Source organism: Elaeis guineensis, chromosome 10 (assembly GCF_000442705.2).
Source record: "Elaeis guineensis isolate ETL-2024a chromosome 10, EG11, whole genome shotgun sequence".
Classification (NCBI taxonomy): Eukaryota; Viridiplantae; Streptophyta; class Magnoliopsida; order Arecales; family Arecaceae; genus Elaeis; species Elaeis guineensis.
This window is the reverse complement of record NC_026002.2, coordinates 35206897-35223951: the sequence shown is the minus strand read 5'-3', so window position 1 is coordinate 35223951 and position 17055 is coordinate 35206897. Positions and strand designations below refer to the sequence as shown.

Sequence of the window (17055 nt, the reverse complement as noted above, 5' to 3'; positions counted from 1 at the left end):
CAAGCCGAGCCCGGCAACCGAGAGCCCAAATATCCTCCAACTTCATCCCCATCAGTCCAAGGGAAGGGCTGCTTGAACTCTGATCCTTCTCAACATTTCTATTCTCTGGAGAATTCGATGGCTTTCCGACGCATTCCGGATGTGTTCTCTTATGAGCCTGAAGGTTGCACTTGAATGCAAATTTCAACCCACATTTGCACCCAACCATCTCCCCACACAGCTTCTCATGGTCCCTCAAATCCACCTCAATGTAGAATTTCTTCCCACACTTCTTGCAATTGTGCATCTTCTCGCCCTCCGAATGCTTCCGCCCGAAATGCCGCCTCAATTCATACAACCCCACGAAGATCCTGCCGCAGACCGGGCACCGGCAGGGGATCTTCTTGTTCTGCCCAGCCTTCAAAGCGCTCGTCGCCAACACATCACTCATATTCTTATCATGCGTTCTGTAATGCATTGACAAGGTTTGTGCATTCTTGAACGTCTTCTCGCAACCCCCATGCATGCATTTAAATGGCCTCCTGTTCCGAATCATGTCGACGGATACTGTAGCTACCTTTAGTGCCTTCTTCCCCTCTCGCAAGCCATAAATTTTCTGGCTTTTTCTTAAGTCTTTGAATTCAGCATTCTGCACTGGGTTTTGGGGGGTTAGATTGGATTCTCCAGAGTCCAAAGAACCCACATTTGGATCTTGAGGAAAAATGTCACCTTGGACTACATTGTCATGAACCCTAAACTCCAACTGGGCATCGATGAACTCCAAATCTTCAACAGAAACCGCAGGATCGAAAGGAAAAACAGCGTCTTTGCTAACAGGAAAGCTGAAATCAGAGCTCACCTGTGGATCCATGGCGGATGGGGATCCCACATTGTAGAAATCCGGGGGGAGAGCGAGGTCCGGGCACAGGAACTTGAGCTCTTCGGAGAGTGGGAATGGTGGGAAATTTGGGAAATCCTGGGGGTTTAGAGGGAAAGGAGAACCAGGGAGAGGAAGGGAGCTACTGTAATCCATGGGTTTTCTCTCGGACTGGGGAGTGGAGAGGGAGGAGGATTGGTGGGGGGGAGTTGGTATCAAAAAGTTGGCACCTTTTGGAGTGTTTTCTTACCAAGAGGGCAGAGGGTTTTAATTGGGTTTAATGGAGGAGGGAGGGGCTCCTCACACTCTCTCTCTCTCAGGTGGGGGATAGCAGAGACGTTTCCGTAGAAAAGGGGTCAGAGTGGTGTCAGAGGGTATGAAGTGGCCTGGACTTTGCTCCACCAACTCCCACTCCTTTTGGTGACACTAAAAAGGCCTTTTATTTTATTTTACGCAAAAATGGTAGAGCTTAAAAAAAGCCCTAGAGTAGATACGTAGGGCGTGGAGTATGGCTTTAATTATGCGTGCCTATAACTTTGCATTTACCTTGTACCGTACTAATTGATTTTGTATGTGGTAGCCAATGCGGTGAATGCAATGCTGCAAAGAGGATTGATTCCATTCCTATAGGCTAAAAGTGGAAAATAATAAAATTAAATATTTTGATTCGGGACCTAAAATATTTTATCCAATCTTTCCTCTCTCAACCCATTCACACATTTGTATACGGGTAAAATTAAAATAAAAAAATAAATTAATAAATTAATAAAAATTTTTCGATTGAATTTAAACTTAAAAATAACTTTTTAGTTAAATTTTACTTAAAAAAAATTTTCTAATTGATATAAATGGTCAAATTACTTCTGCAGTTATAAATCAATACTAAAATAATATTGTGATATTAAAAAATAGTACTATTTTATTATAAAGTAATACCATCTTAGTGTAAAATAATACTATCTTATTATGATACAAGGGTATTACAAAATAGTACTTACTTATTACAATACAGTATTATCTTATTATAAAATAATACTATTTTATTATAATATAATATTATTATAAAATAGTAAAATAGTACTATTTTATTATAAAATAGTACTGTCATATTATAAAATAATATTGAGATATTAGAAAATAATATTATTTTATTATAAATTAATACTGTATTACATATTATAAAATAATATTATGATATTAAAAGACAGTACTGTCTTATAATAAATCAGTACTATATTATTATAAAATAATACTGTCTTATTATATATCCGTACAAAGATATAAAGATATAACGATCATTTCAATTACAAATGAAGAGTTACTTTTAATTTATGTTTGAAATAAAAAATTATTTTTAATTTAAATTTAAATAAAAAATTATTTTTAATTTAAAATATAAAAAAAAAAAATTTATCTAATTTACTAAAAAAACCATCATGTCCCTTCTCATACGTAAAGCCCGCCAAACTTTCCCACCACATATACCATCTAAAATAAAAAATTATAATGCTTCAAAATATGTACTTACTGAAACATTTTGCTCATCCCAGCCGTCAGATCCTCCAAATTTACAGTATTTTTAGATCCACAATATTTTTAGGTTGTGTTTGGTGCATCACCTCACAACCTTGAAAGATAGCCTGAATTATCTACAGAGATTAATATTATTAAATTATTAATAATATTAATTATTATATTTAATATATATAGATAATATTATAATAAAAATATTAAAAATTTTGATTGATATATTTGATATGACAATCAGATTATCGATAATATGAAATCAAAATTTTAAAATATCTTCAATAATTTTGCTCCGATGTCCTTTTTTTTCTTGATAAAAGATAACGAAAGTGATGTGGATATCGTAGTAGTGCAGAGAAATAATGAACCGAGAAATATAGAAAACCGCAGGCACTGAGGAGGCAAGGAGGGGGTGGGCTTGTGTGGTGTCATGGAGGTGATGGAGATTGTAATAGCCGGTCCATGGGCCTTAAGCCCAGCCCAGAAGCCCAACGAGAAAAAAAAAATTTGGAAAGAAGACTCCCGATAAGAGTCTTCTTCTCCGACGAGGTCACTCAGATTAGGAGTCCTAGGACCACCGGAGGTCCTAGGACACTCTATAAATTAGCCTTCTCCCTCCCTAAGATCCTCCACTGGCCTTCCTCGCTCTTCTTCTCCTCGATCTTTTCAATTGAAGCCACAGCCTTCTTTTATCGTGCTTGTCTCGATTTCTCATCGGATAGGTCACCGGAGCTCGAGGTAAATACGATTCCTCTTCCTCTTTTCTCTTCCTTTCTTTCTATACCTATGAGCACGATTGCCGGCGACTGGTGTCGTCGGATTTTGTCGGGGAAGAAGTCTCCTGTTCCGCCCCTCTCTTTTCTTCAATTTTCTGACATCGGCGGTCACCACCGACCACTGACCTTGGTCCCTCCCAGCCTCGGGTGGGTCATCCTCTTACCGTCGGCCACCACCGTGCAGGCTGTGGCCCCTGATCAGCCGACCAAAAGGGGGACCACATGGTCCCCTATTTTTGCCCAAGTGAGCCACGGGAAGAAGGAAGAAAAAAGAAAAAGAAAAGAAAAAAAAAGAAAAGAAAAAGAAAAAAAAAAGAAAGAAGAAGAAGAAGAGAGAGGATTTTTCTCTCTCCTCCCTCTTTTCCTCTCTCTCTCCTCTTTCTCCCTCTTTTCCTCTCTTCTCTCTCCACTTTCTCTCTCTAAAATTTTCTCTCTTCTTCTTTCTCTCTCTAAGAAGACCTATGGATCCCATATTAGGCCATCTTTTCTCCTTCTAAGGATCTATCACCCCGAATCGATTTAGTACTTGGGGTTTATCTGACTGGTCATTCAGTCAATCACTTTCTATTATTATTTAATTTTTTTGAATATATGGAATGAAGATTGATCCTGATTTAATATTTTAAATAGAATTATCTAATTTATTTAAGGAAGACTAAAGATCTAGGATGATTGAGATAAGTGGATCTTATGCTCCTTATTTATTTTTAAATTTTCATAGTTTTTATGCATATGATCTTTTATTAATGAAATTATATTTTTCATAAAATAAGGATCAGTATATGTAGTATGAAAAAGCATGTTTTATTATGAGCATTGATTTCATGATATGTCTTATGAAAATAGCATTATTATGAAGTATGAATTTTATTATTTTTTTTCATTATGTATATGTATATTTTAAGAAAAATATATGAAGATTTCAAAGGCTCTCAAATAGCTATGAATAAATTCCTTCGAGAAAGTAGACATCCGGAGCTAGCATCCACATGAAACATGGCCCTATCAACGGGTATAAAGTTGGCACATGAATCAAAAACTCTTTCGATTAAGAAATATGGCCCTGTCACGGGTATAATAGTGACCTTAGCACGAATATCTGAGAATAATATTTTGAAACATGACACGAATACATGACAAAAATGATTTATGATTCATGATTGTAAAATATACATGATTTATGCATGCATGATGAGCTTATAACTTGTTTTGTTATATGCTTTATGAAATATTTATTTTTATAATATCTATTACTTGCTAAATGCTGTATTATCATAAAAAAAAAAAACTTATGCTTGATCCGATAAGGAAGCGCAAGTTCTACTTACTAGGCTAGTGTAGCCATATTCTTTTTATTTTTATTTTTTTGTACAGAGAAATAAGACTAGGATCGGTAAAGAAAATTCAGGCTTGGGAATCTATGAAGCAAATTTGAAAATTTTGTAGTGAAAATTTAATTTATTTTTATGGATTTGTAGCTATTATGAATTTTGAGGTTTGGATTGATATTTACTTTTGGATTTAGATGCTCTGGATCAGTTTTGATTTAATTAAATATTTAAATTAAATATTATTATTATTTTTATTTATGATGCATCTATCATTATATTTAAAGAAGATGAATGTTGGCTTCGTGTTATCACGGATTGAATCCCTTGATAGCATGGTCCCCCTTTTGGTCGGCCGATCAGGGGCCGCAGCCGGCATGACGGTGGCCGACGGCAAGAGAGCGACCCATCCGAGGCTCGGAGGGACCAAGGTCGATGGTGACCGCCGATGTTGGAAAATCGAAGAAAAGAGAGGGGCAGAACAGGGGACTTCTTCCCCGACAAAATCCAGCGACACCAGTCGCCGGCAATCGTGCTCACAGGTATGAAAAGAGAGGAAGAGAAATCATGCTTACCTCGAGCTCCGGTGACCTCTCCGACGAGAAATCGAGACGAGCACGATAAAAGGAGGCTGCGGCTTCAATTGGAAAGATCGAGGAGAAGAAGAGCGAGGAAGGCCGGTGGAGGATTTTAGGGAGGAGGAAGGCCAATTTATAGAGTATCCTAGGACCTCCGGTGGTCCTAGGACTCCTAATCCGAGCAGCTTCGTCGGAGAAGAAGACTCCTATCGGGAGTCTTCTTCCCAATTTTTTTTTTCTCATTGGGCTTCTGGGCTGGACTTAAGGCCCATGGACCGACTATTACAGGGACGGTCATAGAGGAACCATGGGAGGATGGTGGGGGACAAGGGCGAAGGAGTCGTGGGCAGACAAAAGAAGATGGAGGAGTCGCGAGCCGGGGGTGCACATAGAGGGGGATGAAGGGAGGGAGGAGCGTTGGACAATAGATTTTATATAATTTATTTTAAAAAATAATTTTGTTCAAAATTTTTATTACAATATTGTCAAATAAGTGGTAATCTGGATAGCCATCTCTCTCCAAAATAATTTAAATTACCATCCAAAAAGCATATCAAATATAGTAATTCAAATTATCACATTAAATTATCAGCAATCTGGATAGATTGCCGGCTCCCAAATGCAATCTTAGATGTTAAGACTTTAACTCTAATTTTCATCTATATTACAAGAAAAATGACCTAATAAAGCAATAATCATGTATCATCATTAAATAAAATAATTAGATAGAATTTTTTTTTGAAATATTCTACCACAACTTGTCTGGATAAAAAATTTTAGATACTGAACTAATCATCTAAAATTATATATATATATATATATATATATATATATATATATATATATATATATATATATATGTATATATATATATATATATATATATATATATATATATATATGTATATTAGTCATCAAAGCTAAAACCAATAGTAATCCATGAGTGAGATTCTTACAATTTTATTTAGATATAAAACTTAATTTATAAAAGAGTTTTTTTTTTTTTATTTTCTCATCAGCCTCCTCTCCCACCTCTTCCGACGCCCATCTTCTCCCTTTCATCCCATTATCTCCTCCTATCACATCCCTCCAAGTCCTTGCCGTTAGAGACCTTCCGAAAAGCCCGTTGCTTATTTTTGTTTCAGTGTTTTAAAATACCAACTTCCCCTGATCTTTTATCTTATATTGTATAGTAAAAGTCACTCGACACACTTTATATATTGAGTTCTCCTAAGTTATTTATCTCATGATAGAAGGGATGAAGGAGGGAATGCTAGTAACTGATTCAATTGGTTATAGCCCAAAATTTATATAAATAGATGAATATGTGGAGGAGGTCAGTAGAGAAAAGTGCTAGGTAAACTCTTTTAGGCATCACGACAAAATTTCTTTAGCAAATAATAATAGTAACTAATTTATAATTTGAATTGGTTCTAAGTGTCAACTTATTGATAACTCCTGTGACCATAAAAGTAGTAATATATTTTTAAGCATTTGTTGGGTTGTATCTATGGGTTTGCACTGTCTTGTATGGACATATTATGCACTTAGTACAAGGATGGTGGAGCTTATACTGTCGTGTAACATGGGGCTAAGGAATGCAAAGTATTTTAATTGTCAAAACATTAGAGGCAAACCACTTGTTTATTGTAGAATGGTACATTCACCTTGGCTTACCTTGAAATCCAGATTTAAGGTGGAAGGCTGGCAGGTTCTGCTAGTCCCCTCTGGACAGATTGGATAAGTGTGTACCACCTAAAATGAGAGGGTGAATGGAATTGCTCTCTCTACATTAAAATGTATTTTTTTCACATTGCAAAAATAAGTGAAACCATAAGACATCATTATAAACGATTACATGTGCCTGAATGACAAATTGTTTCTCAATCAAGAAGTTCTGAAATATGTGTCTTTTTAAAGGGATCAATAGCTTTCAACTGTGCCGTCATCTGCTTGTTAGGGAACATATTATCAGCTTTCATCCTCTCCCAAAACCCATAAGCAGGAGTTTTGCCAGTTATGTAGGCCTCAAGCAACAACGAATAGTGTGTCAACCTCATGGTGCACCCAATCTGTTCCAACCTGTGAAATATCTTCTCAGCATTATGGATGTCACCCCTCTTCGAGTACTGGCATGTACGAGCTATAGAGAGGCATACCAGATTCGATTGAGCTGCCTTCTGTGATATTGAGTCAGCTTTCGCCACTTCACTGGCCTCCACATAAAGCTTCACAAGTGCATCCCATGTTGAAGGACCAATACTGCACCCGGCATCCGACATCCTCTTGGCCAGTTCCTCACCCTTGGACAAAAGTTTACGGTTTGTACAATCCTTTAGTAAAGCATTGCAACATTCTGAAGAAAGATTCTTCCTAGTCTTTAACATGTTCTCAAAGACTTGCTCTGCAGCTTCCACATGCCTTAGCTTCCCCAAAGCTTCAATGGCAGCTAAGCACTCCCTGAGGCAGGGATTAGCCTCACAAACTTTCCAGATCCTCCTCACATCTTCTGCTTTTCCCAGAGCAGCATATAGAGGAAGAAGAACCTTGCAGGCATGGCGGTTTTTTTTAATGTCATCACCCTCCATCTCCTTCTTCAGGGTTGCTTCGGCTTCCACATTCAACCCTTCAAAAATGTAGTGATTAGCAATCAGAGCAAATCAAGCACCACGCCTTCGGCCTTCATCTTCTCCACAATTTGTTCCACACCTGTTATGTCCTTTGTACGGCCTTTTGTGTCTATCAAGAGTCTATATGTGAAGGGAGATGGTTTGATATTTTCCTTTTCCATCATCATAATAACATCAACTATCTTCTTCCGGTCAGCTCTTTTATATAGCAAGAGTAGTTGGTTGCAAGTGAATGTAGTAACTGGCAAACCATGGTCTCTTATTTTGTTGAGAACTTCCTCTGATTTCTTGACATTGCCCATAGATGCATAATTGGCCAGCAGAGTTCTGTATATAATCTCACCTCCGAAGGATTCTGGAATCATGTTGATGTACTTTTCAGCTTTTTGAAGACCATGTACTTTACCAACCAAATCTTGACGTGAAGCATAATCTCGTTCTACAAAATCAAGACGTTTACTTGCTTCCAGCCACTCCAAGAACTGCAAAATATTGTGAAAAGGTTTGTTTTAAGCTAAAAGTGATAATATGCGGTTGACCGATAAACGGAAACTATTATGCTGCATATTCATCACATCGAAATATTTAAATTGTAGAAACACATTGGACATGATAATTTCCAATGTCAAATTTCAGGATTAATGAAGATAGATAGTGATAATATAAGAAATAGGTAGCTCAATGGTTCAATGATATATACTCCCAATATACTTGACAATGCCTGAATTTCTGGATGAACATGAATAGCTAAGGGACTGGCTGGCATTGTTGCTGCTTTTGTCTTTTTTGTTTCTCCCCAGATTAGTATATCACAAGGAAATTGGTGTTGAGAAGAGGATTTGCAGGAAACTTCTGCTATTTCTTGCTTTTATTCTTGCTTTTTCATCTGAAAGCTATAAATCTTTGCTTCCAAAAGCTCTAAAGATTTTACAAACAATTTCAAAAATCAAAAGGTTTCATTATACATGCTTTTCAGTCTAATTTATTTTTCTTCTTGGTTTTTTGAAAACAAAAGCAATAGCAAACAGGTATAGATAATTTTTTATAACCTCTTTGAAATCTCAAGAAGTTCCAGCAATATTTTCAAAAGCTGGGATCTTGGTTATCCCACTAGGTGGCAGAGACCAAACTTAGATCTTGGTTTATCTCAACCATTATGGAAGGCACGAAAATTTGGAAGGAATGGATACTTTCAACCATCTCAGCCAATAATTTCAGGACCGAAATATCAAAATCTTAGCCAGTATGGTAAATCCAAGATTAGAAATTATATTAAGGCATTGAGTTTGAAATTTATAAGTTAAAGATCTATTAAAGTAAAAAGGTCATCAGGATATTGGCCACTATGTCTATACACTATATCATATCGACTGATATCTTGGGATTCATCGGTTTATATTGACCTATTTTGTGTGTGTGTGTGTGTGGTGGTGGTTCATGCGGGGTGCCAGATATCAATACAAATTGAAATCTTGGCCGAGATGAAAAACTTGAGTTCAAGAAGGGGACTTTAGTTAAATCCAATAAATAGCGAAAAGCAAACAAAACTATAATCAGCTCTTAAAAGAGAGGAAGGGAAATAAGCAATGGTGCTGGAACAACATCTAATGATGGGGGCATAAATTACATGTTGATGAGACCTAAAAGTAGAAATAGGAGCACTTGAGGGAAAATGTGGTCTTGGGCTACGAATTATAGATAAAGGGCTACTCTAGGATGTTCATTGATTTACCTTTTTATATTATGTTTTGTTTGGAAACATCAGACATGTTTTGGGAAGTGGTACTTTGCAATCATGTTTAAGTTTGAAGCTACTAAAGGATATCTGGTAGATTCTTTTTGCTAACTTTTCCTTAAAAACATGATATGGGAAGTGGTATCTCGACATGATGTTTTGAAAGATGTGAAACACAATATCTAATGTGCAAGACAATTATGATTTTTGATATTAAAACTTGAATAACCAATCTTTATAGTTTTTACAATGTAAAGTATTTATTTCTATTATATTTATTGAACTTTTCCAAACTGTCTTGCTTTCTATAGGAGACTGTCTTTCTGGTGCCTAGCACCTCAGGCAATATGAAGGTCCTATTGCCTTAAGGGCGCTTTTTGCTTTTGACAACCTTAGTAGCAATCCTATTGATGTCCAAAAAGTTTTCCCCTTTCCTTCACATTAGATTTGTTGCAAAATGCCACAGGACAAACCTTCAAGCACACAACTTATACTTAATGAAAATATCTTCACACATCACTTAAGAGAGCAGAAAGAGATATTGAATATAATCATTTTGGAGTATGCCATTTTCATGCAAATCTTATTTGATAATCCTTTTGTTTATGCCAATTTTTGACCTTCCTGCTGAAACCAATCCAAGATATTACTCAGTCACTTTAAACCTAATTACATAAGCCAAACCAGATTGATTTAAATTAACATACTTCACCAAAAGTTCAAGAAAGGAAGTGGACCTGCACAAAAAATTTACATCAGAAGGACTTTGGAAGATGAAGGTTGAGAAAGCATCACTAATAAAGCACTTCTGATTTAACCCATCAATAATTTTTCAGCCCACGAACTCATGCAGATCATGCATTTTATTAATGGCAAGGGTACAGAGTAAAGTGATCTATCCAGTTTTTAGAGAAATATGTTAAGCTTGTGGGAAAAAAAAGAAAAGAAGTATGATAGCTTGAAAAGTAGAAAGAGACAGGTGCTTCCACCACCAAGTCATGGTGTTCTAATGGTGACAATGGTGGGCAGAGTTTCAAAGGAGGAAAACAATAGTTATGTTCATAAGGGATGGTGTTTGATCTCTGATGAAGAGTTGAAGTCGAGAGATCCTACCATCTAGTTAGGGGAAGGAGTCTGATCTATAAGAATTAGCATATGAAAGTTTCTTCTCATGCTTAGACAAGGGCACAGGAAGGAGGAAGAAATAGGAGAGTGTCCATTTCTTTTCTTATTCATTTTTTAAGCTCTCTTATCCGAGTTCTATAAATAAAGCAGCATATTGTTTTCCTATTAATACAAGTTCTTTTCTATGTGTGTGTACATACATACATACATATATATGTATGGATGAAATAAAAATATTGATCACACTTCTAGCAAAGAAAAATGTAGTTATTATATAATTTCTCTTAGGTCCTCGTAGAGCAAACAAGCATCATATAATGCTGTTATTATTGATGCCAAATGTAGCTGCAAAATAAACTTGAAGCAATACGCAATGACATATAGAATTAACCCTATGTTTGGTCGGGGTCATGAGATAGAGAATGGATGGGGTCGGAAGGATAGATGTTCATCCACTGTTGGATTCAAAAAGTATTAAGATGATGGATGAAAAAGAGGAATTGCCCATCCATCGTAGCCCACCAATTTGTAACCTCCCAAATTGGAAGAATGCAAGAAAGAATGGATGGAGCATATGAGGGATGGGCTTTTGCATTGACAATATTACCCCTTATTAATTTTTTGATAAAACTATAATACTTCTTCACTTTTTCATTCATTTTATTTATATATATTTTTATTTTATGTATAGTACCCATAGTATACTATTAAAATTCATTACCGATTATTATAATTTTAATAGATAACTTCCACAATTATAAGTAAATAATTAGAATTATCTTATATTTTCTATTTATATTTACCAACTTTGGTTAACTATCTGTATAAAATTAATTGACTATTTAAATTAAATTATAAACTAATTAGTTATTTATATAATTAATATATATAAATAAATCATTCAAATATAATTAATTTATAAAATCATCTATTTAATTAAATTGAATTAAAATTAAATATTTATATAATTTTTATATAATTTCCATAATTACAAGTAAATAATTAGATATTTCAATTAAATTATAAATTAATTAGTTGTTTATATAACTGATATATATAAATAAATTAATTCATATATAATTAATTTATAAAATCATTGATTAAATTAAATTAGAATTAAAAATTTATATAATTTTTGTGTCATTATATATTATAAAGATTATAAGTTTAAATGTTACTCTATTTTTCTAGTATACATAAATGTTATAAATTGATGATAATAACTTTTTTATCAAATAATAGTTTAGTAAAAATGTCATATAAGTATCATCTATCCTCTTTTTTGTTCCTCCTATACTAAATAGAGGAAAAAATCGTTCCTATCCATCCTTTCATGTTTCACCAAACACATAGGAAGATGAATGGCCTCTCCCTCATCCATTTTTCCTCCTCTATCCATCTTTCCTCTAATTCATCCTTCATACCAAACAAAAGGTAAATTAGAAGAACCAACTAGCATGATCACATATAATTCTCATGCAATGTAGTAATCATGCACGGAATATGTCTAAAATCATACATATCAGAATCTTAGCTAAGAAAAACTCGAGCACCTGCAAGGCCTTTCCATAAAACTTTCTTTTTTGAAGATTCGATAGAGTCATGGAATCTCATCCTGTCCACAAGCCAAGGGAACAATCAGCAACTTCTGCGGAATCTACTTTCGACTCATCCTCCTCCTCCTCCTCCTCCTCCTTGTGTACAAAAGCACCAATTTTATCAGTTTCTAGAGGTGAATCTAGATGAGAAAAACCATCATCCACCTCACTGTCACTGGTCATTGCTCCAGACTGCGAAGAGAGGTTTCTGATCCACAGAGAAGGCATGCAGAAAAAGATGGTCCATGGGAAAAGAAATTTAGTAAAACAAAGGCACCAGTATTTCCATATAACTCATAACTCCAATGTTGATGCATCAAGTTACTGAACAGTATGCCTGACTTAGAACAAAAAGCTTGAGCAAGGGCACCATGGGGAATATGGTACCTGAAAATATTATGGAGAGTTCCATTAAAAAAGAATGAAGAGAGCATAATATAAGTTTCAATGAGATGAACCATCACACAACTTCTGTACCATGCAAAATATCAGACCAATATTTAAAGCAATCAAGTGCGCAAACATGGGTTTCCACAAAACAGATAATAATAAATGCAGGAAGGAAGTTAGGAACAGCAACGAACGTGATTGTCATTTCAAAGACAAACTATTAGAGAATGGGGTTCATTTTTACAAAGATGGACTTAACACAAATCTACTAATCCCTGCTCGAGTTCTTAGCATGAAATAAAGCAATAGAATTTAGGCACATGCACACTTAATATGCAGTCATTAGTGATCCCTCACAATTAAATCCGTTAGTAAACAGCCATGCCAGGAAGGCATCACTTTTGTCTGATCGGTAATATGTACGGTAGGCATCAAGTAAATTCTCATTTTGGATCATGTTATACATGATCTTCAAATAAAGAACTCCCGCGGGGGGGGGGGGGGGGTGTGGCAATGAAATCATAAAGAAAAAATTCAAATAAACTTCAGTTGACCCATGATATCACTTCTTTTATAACACAAATACAAACATAACAAAGTTGCCTTTTTCCTTTTCTTTTCTCTGCAAAACTCATGAATGTGATAAGCTGTTCTTGCCTCTTCCTAATCACATAAGACTAAAAGAAGCAACTTGTTTTAAACTTTGCAGCAAAAAAAGAAAGAAGTATAATTACAAAAGAATGATTAAAAGATCAAGAATTATAAATTTAGCATACATTGAGGAACCCAAACAATTTGAACACAAAACTCAATAGATATAGAACCCAAACGCACGCATCAAAGATGCTCCTAATCGAGTGAAGAAAATTATGATCAAATGAGTGGAAGAAAATATCCAATCCTGTTATTAGTTCAACAACATCACAATAAAAGATTCAAAAGGGCTTCTTTTGGAATAATGTTCAGAACAGAGAGTAGCAGAAAGGCAAAATGGGAAGAGGAAATGATCACCTTAAAGGATTTGAATCTCTTCGAAGCGCCCACATCGAACTCCTATTCGAAACCCGAATTCAAATACTCGGTAAAGGAATCCTGAAACCTCTTAAAACCCTAAACCCTTTTTTGTTTTTGGTACAAAGCCCCCTGGACACTTAGCGCCATAGAGAGCGGGAGGGGGGGATTTTGGGGAGCAACGCTATTGTAGAAATACGGCCATTGGCCGCCAAGCTTTTTGGAACCATGGTAGCGTTGCAGAGAAGGCGTTTGTAACAGGCGAAGCATGAAAAAGGTAGGGAAGCAGCTTGGTTTAGGGGTCCAATGCATGTTAAAAAAAAAAAAAAAAAAAAAAAAAAAAAAAAAAAAAAAAAAAAAATATATATATATATATATATATATATATATATATATATATATATATATATATATATATATATATATATATATATGTATTATGTAAATTCTAAAGAGATGGTGAGACCTTTCATCTATCTCTCCTTGTACTTCCATCCTTAAAAACAAAGTAGTTAGAATCTAATTATTTTTAAAAATAAAGAATTTTTATCTTTAAATAGTCAAACTTATTAAAATATCAATTAGTCATGTATTGTAAGAAAGGTGAAAGGTTTTTTTTTGGAGGAAAAATCATAGATGAGATTAGACTAAAGCATTCTTCTTACTTAAAACTTTTTAATATGATATAAATTTCATATAAACTAGTTACAAATTATGTCTTTAAAATTTTATCTAGAGCTCCAAAATAGATAATGTCCAAAGTCATTGCCTAATTTTGAATGAGTAGTGTTATGAAGAGCCAGTTTATATGCACTTGAAAAGTTCATTTAGCTATGCAACAAAAAGGGGTGGTCATTCTTGAGTACTGACCGTAGCGAGTCTCAGCAACTTTTCATGTGCATGTTACTAACACCCCAAAGCATGCTCCATTTTGAATTATCTATGCAACCTACCATCATCCAATTAAATCTTATCCTGCATAATACCAACCTAAGCCAACCCAAATTTAGTTTCATATGAGATTGACTTGGAATGGAGAAATCTTAATTAAAGGTCGAATAGGGACGAACAACATACAAATGTTGGTTGAGTTAGGCTTAGCTCTTAACCTGACCCAACCACTCGAGTTGTGGCAGCCGTGAGCTAGAATTGATTGTGCTCGCAATAGCTGATCAAAAGCTAACTTTAACCTTAAAAAATTGTTGATTTTTCCATTGCATCAATTAAGCCAGCTGAGATTGATGTTGTTGATTTGGATAGCACATGTGGCCATGTCTTTATTTGTTTGGAAATGTGGCTAGTGACATGCCATATTGGCTAAAGAAGCCAGGACCTCACTCTCATAGAGGTTCCAGTGGAAAGGGACATCAATTGGGTTTTGTTGGATGGATATCTGGTCAAGACATCATCTTTCAAGATCTTTTCGATACCGTACGATGTAGCAGGAAGAAAGAAGAAATAAAATAGAAACAATCAAAATACGTAGATCAGTCAAAAAAAAGCTCGTCTCTACGGGGCATGCAAACTTCACTATGAAAAAAGAAATATTACAAGAGAAAATCTCATCCTCAACCTTTGTACACCTAATTTCTCTCTCACAGAAAGTTTTTCCTTATAAAAGCTCTCTCTTGGAAGACCTCCTCAATATCTGAAGCGACCGCTGTCCGCTGTCCAGAGCCTCTATACTCTTCTCAGCATCGCGTGCTCTCTCTCTTCGTGCTGGTTCTCTCGATTTTTCTGTGTTTTCCTGTGCTCCACGAAGCCTTCTGCGCGATACCAAAATCACATCGCACCACACACCTCTCGTTCCACTGTACAGGACCTTTTAAAGGCCTTAAACAGGACTTAAAATGTGATTAGGAGTCCTAATGACTCTCAAATCAAGCCATAAAAATCCCTCAGCCATCGGATCAAGTCCTAGATCAACCCACGCTCTCTAATCGTACGTCAATTTATGGAATAGTACCGTGGACTGTGCGAAATGTGTGAGAAACGCCCATGCAGTCCACAGACCCAGCCGTGGATCGCCTGATCCACCGTGGACCAGGGAATCAACCTGCTGAGCCCGCATGGGTGTGCGCATGGGCCTGGGCTGGCCCGTGCCCTGTGTGCCCGTGCTTGGGCCCGGACCGCGCCTGGGCCGGGCCCACGTGCCCGTGTGTCTGGGCCTGGGACGCACCCTACGTGCGCCTAGCCCACGCACTGGCTGTGCTTGGGCCGCGCATTGCCGCCTGTGGCCACGATGCCGCCTCTCCACAGGCCCGCCGCTGGCTGCTGACGGTCCTCAGCCACCTCGAATTTTGTGCTGACTTCAAAAATGCATATCTCCTCCGTCTGAGCTCCATTTGGGATGATCTTGATCTTGTTGGACTCTATTTTTTTATCACGAACCTCGCTGTGGGCTCAATATGGATCGAATCTCGAGGCATCAAATCATAACAATTTCCATCTCGACTCGATATTCGACCTCCTCTTAACTCCGAGAGCTTCTGTATCTCCTCACCCCCATGCTCTGGGATAATCGCCTGCTGATTATGGATGGACAAACATGTGAGTCGAGCTAGGCCACTCGATCCCATCTCCATTGTATGCTGTACTCCTCTTGACCTGAGACCTGCTCGGGACATCATCTTGCGGCAATAGGAATCTCATCTTGCGACGTTGCCTCTCATCCTCTCGAGTCTCTTGTCTCGTGCCCGATTCACCTCCGTCTGGAGCTCCACCTCGCTCTGAGCTCCACCTGGCTCCTAAAGCTCCACCTCACACTGAGCTCCCTGTCAGGTAATAATATCCTCCCCTCTCCTTCTTTTCCTCCAATATAATTCTATCATTGCGTAGCACCTTCAGGATTCCTCCACCAGCTACCATCTTGTAGCCTCTAGAATCCAGTCTACTCAGTGAGATAAGATTCCGCCTGAAATCGGTTATGTATCGGATCTCTCCAAATCTCCTCACTGCACCATCATGTGTCCTCCAGCTGACCGTCTCAATACCTCTGATCGCATAGCTCGAATCATTCGACAGATAAACAGTGCCCTCACTGTTCTCTAAGGAGTCAAACTGATCCTCTCCACAACATACATGATAGATACATGCAGAATCTAAAATCCACTGCTGGAAAGAAGTAGATACCTCGTCAGATATCTCCAGGACATCTCCCTCTGAATCGCTACTGGCCGTCGCTATAGCAGCCATCGTCCGATCCTTGAGTTGAAAGCAATCTCTGACTAGATGCCCCAACTCCTCACATCGATAACACCTGATTTTGCTCAAGTCCCTCCTGGACTTGGACCGCCCTCGTTGCGATCTCCTGTCGCTCCATCTACCACCTCCTGCTCCTCTAGAAGCCACCAAAGCTGAGCTACCGCCATCTGAGCTCGAAGTTGGGTTCTTCTTCTTGAGAACCTCATTCTGGAGTATCACCGCGATGACCTTGTCTATCTTGATGGTGCTCTTTCTCACTAGAAGAGCAGTCACCAAGGACTCGTACGAAGGGAGAAG

The 17055-nt window shown here is 37.0% G+C and overlaps 1 pseudogene; it reads right to left on the bottom strand.

Annotated features, from left to right (window-relative positions):
• Window positions 1–6853: 6853 nt before the first annotated feature.
• On the bottom strand, window positions 6854–13790 carry LOC105052467 (pentatricopeptide repeat-containing protein At1g80270, mitochondrial-like; annotated as a pseudogene).
• Between the last annotated feature and the right edge of the window lie 3265 nt (window positions 13791–17055).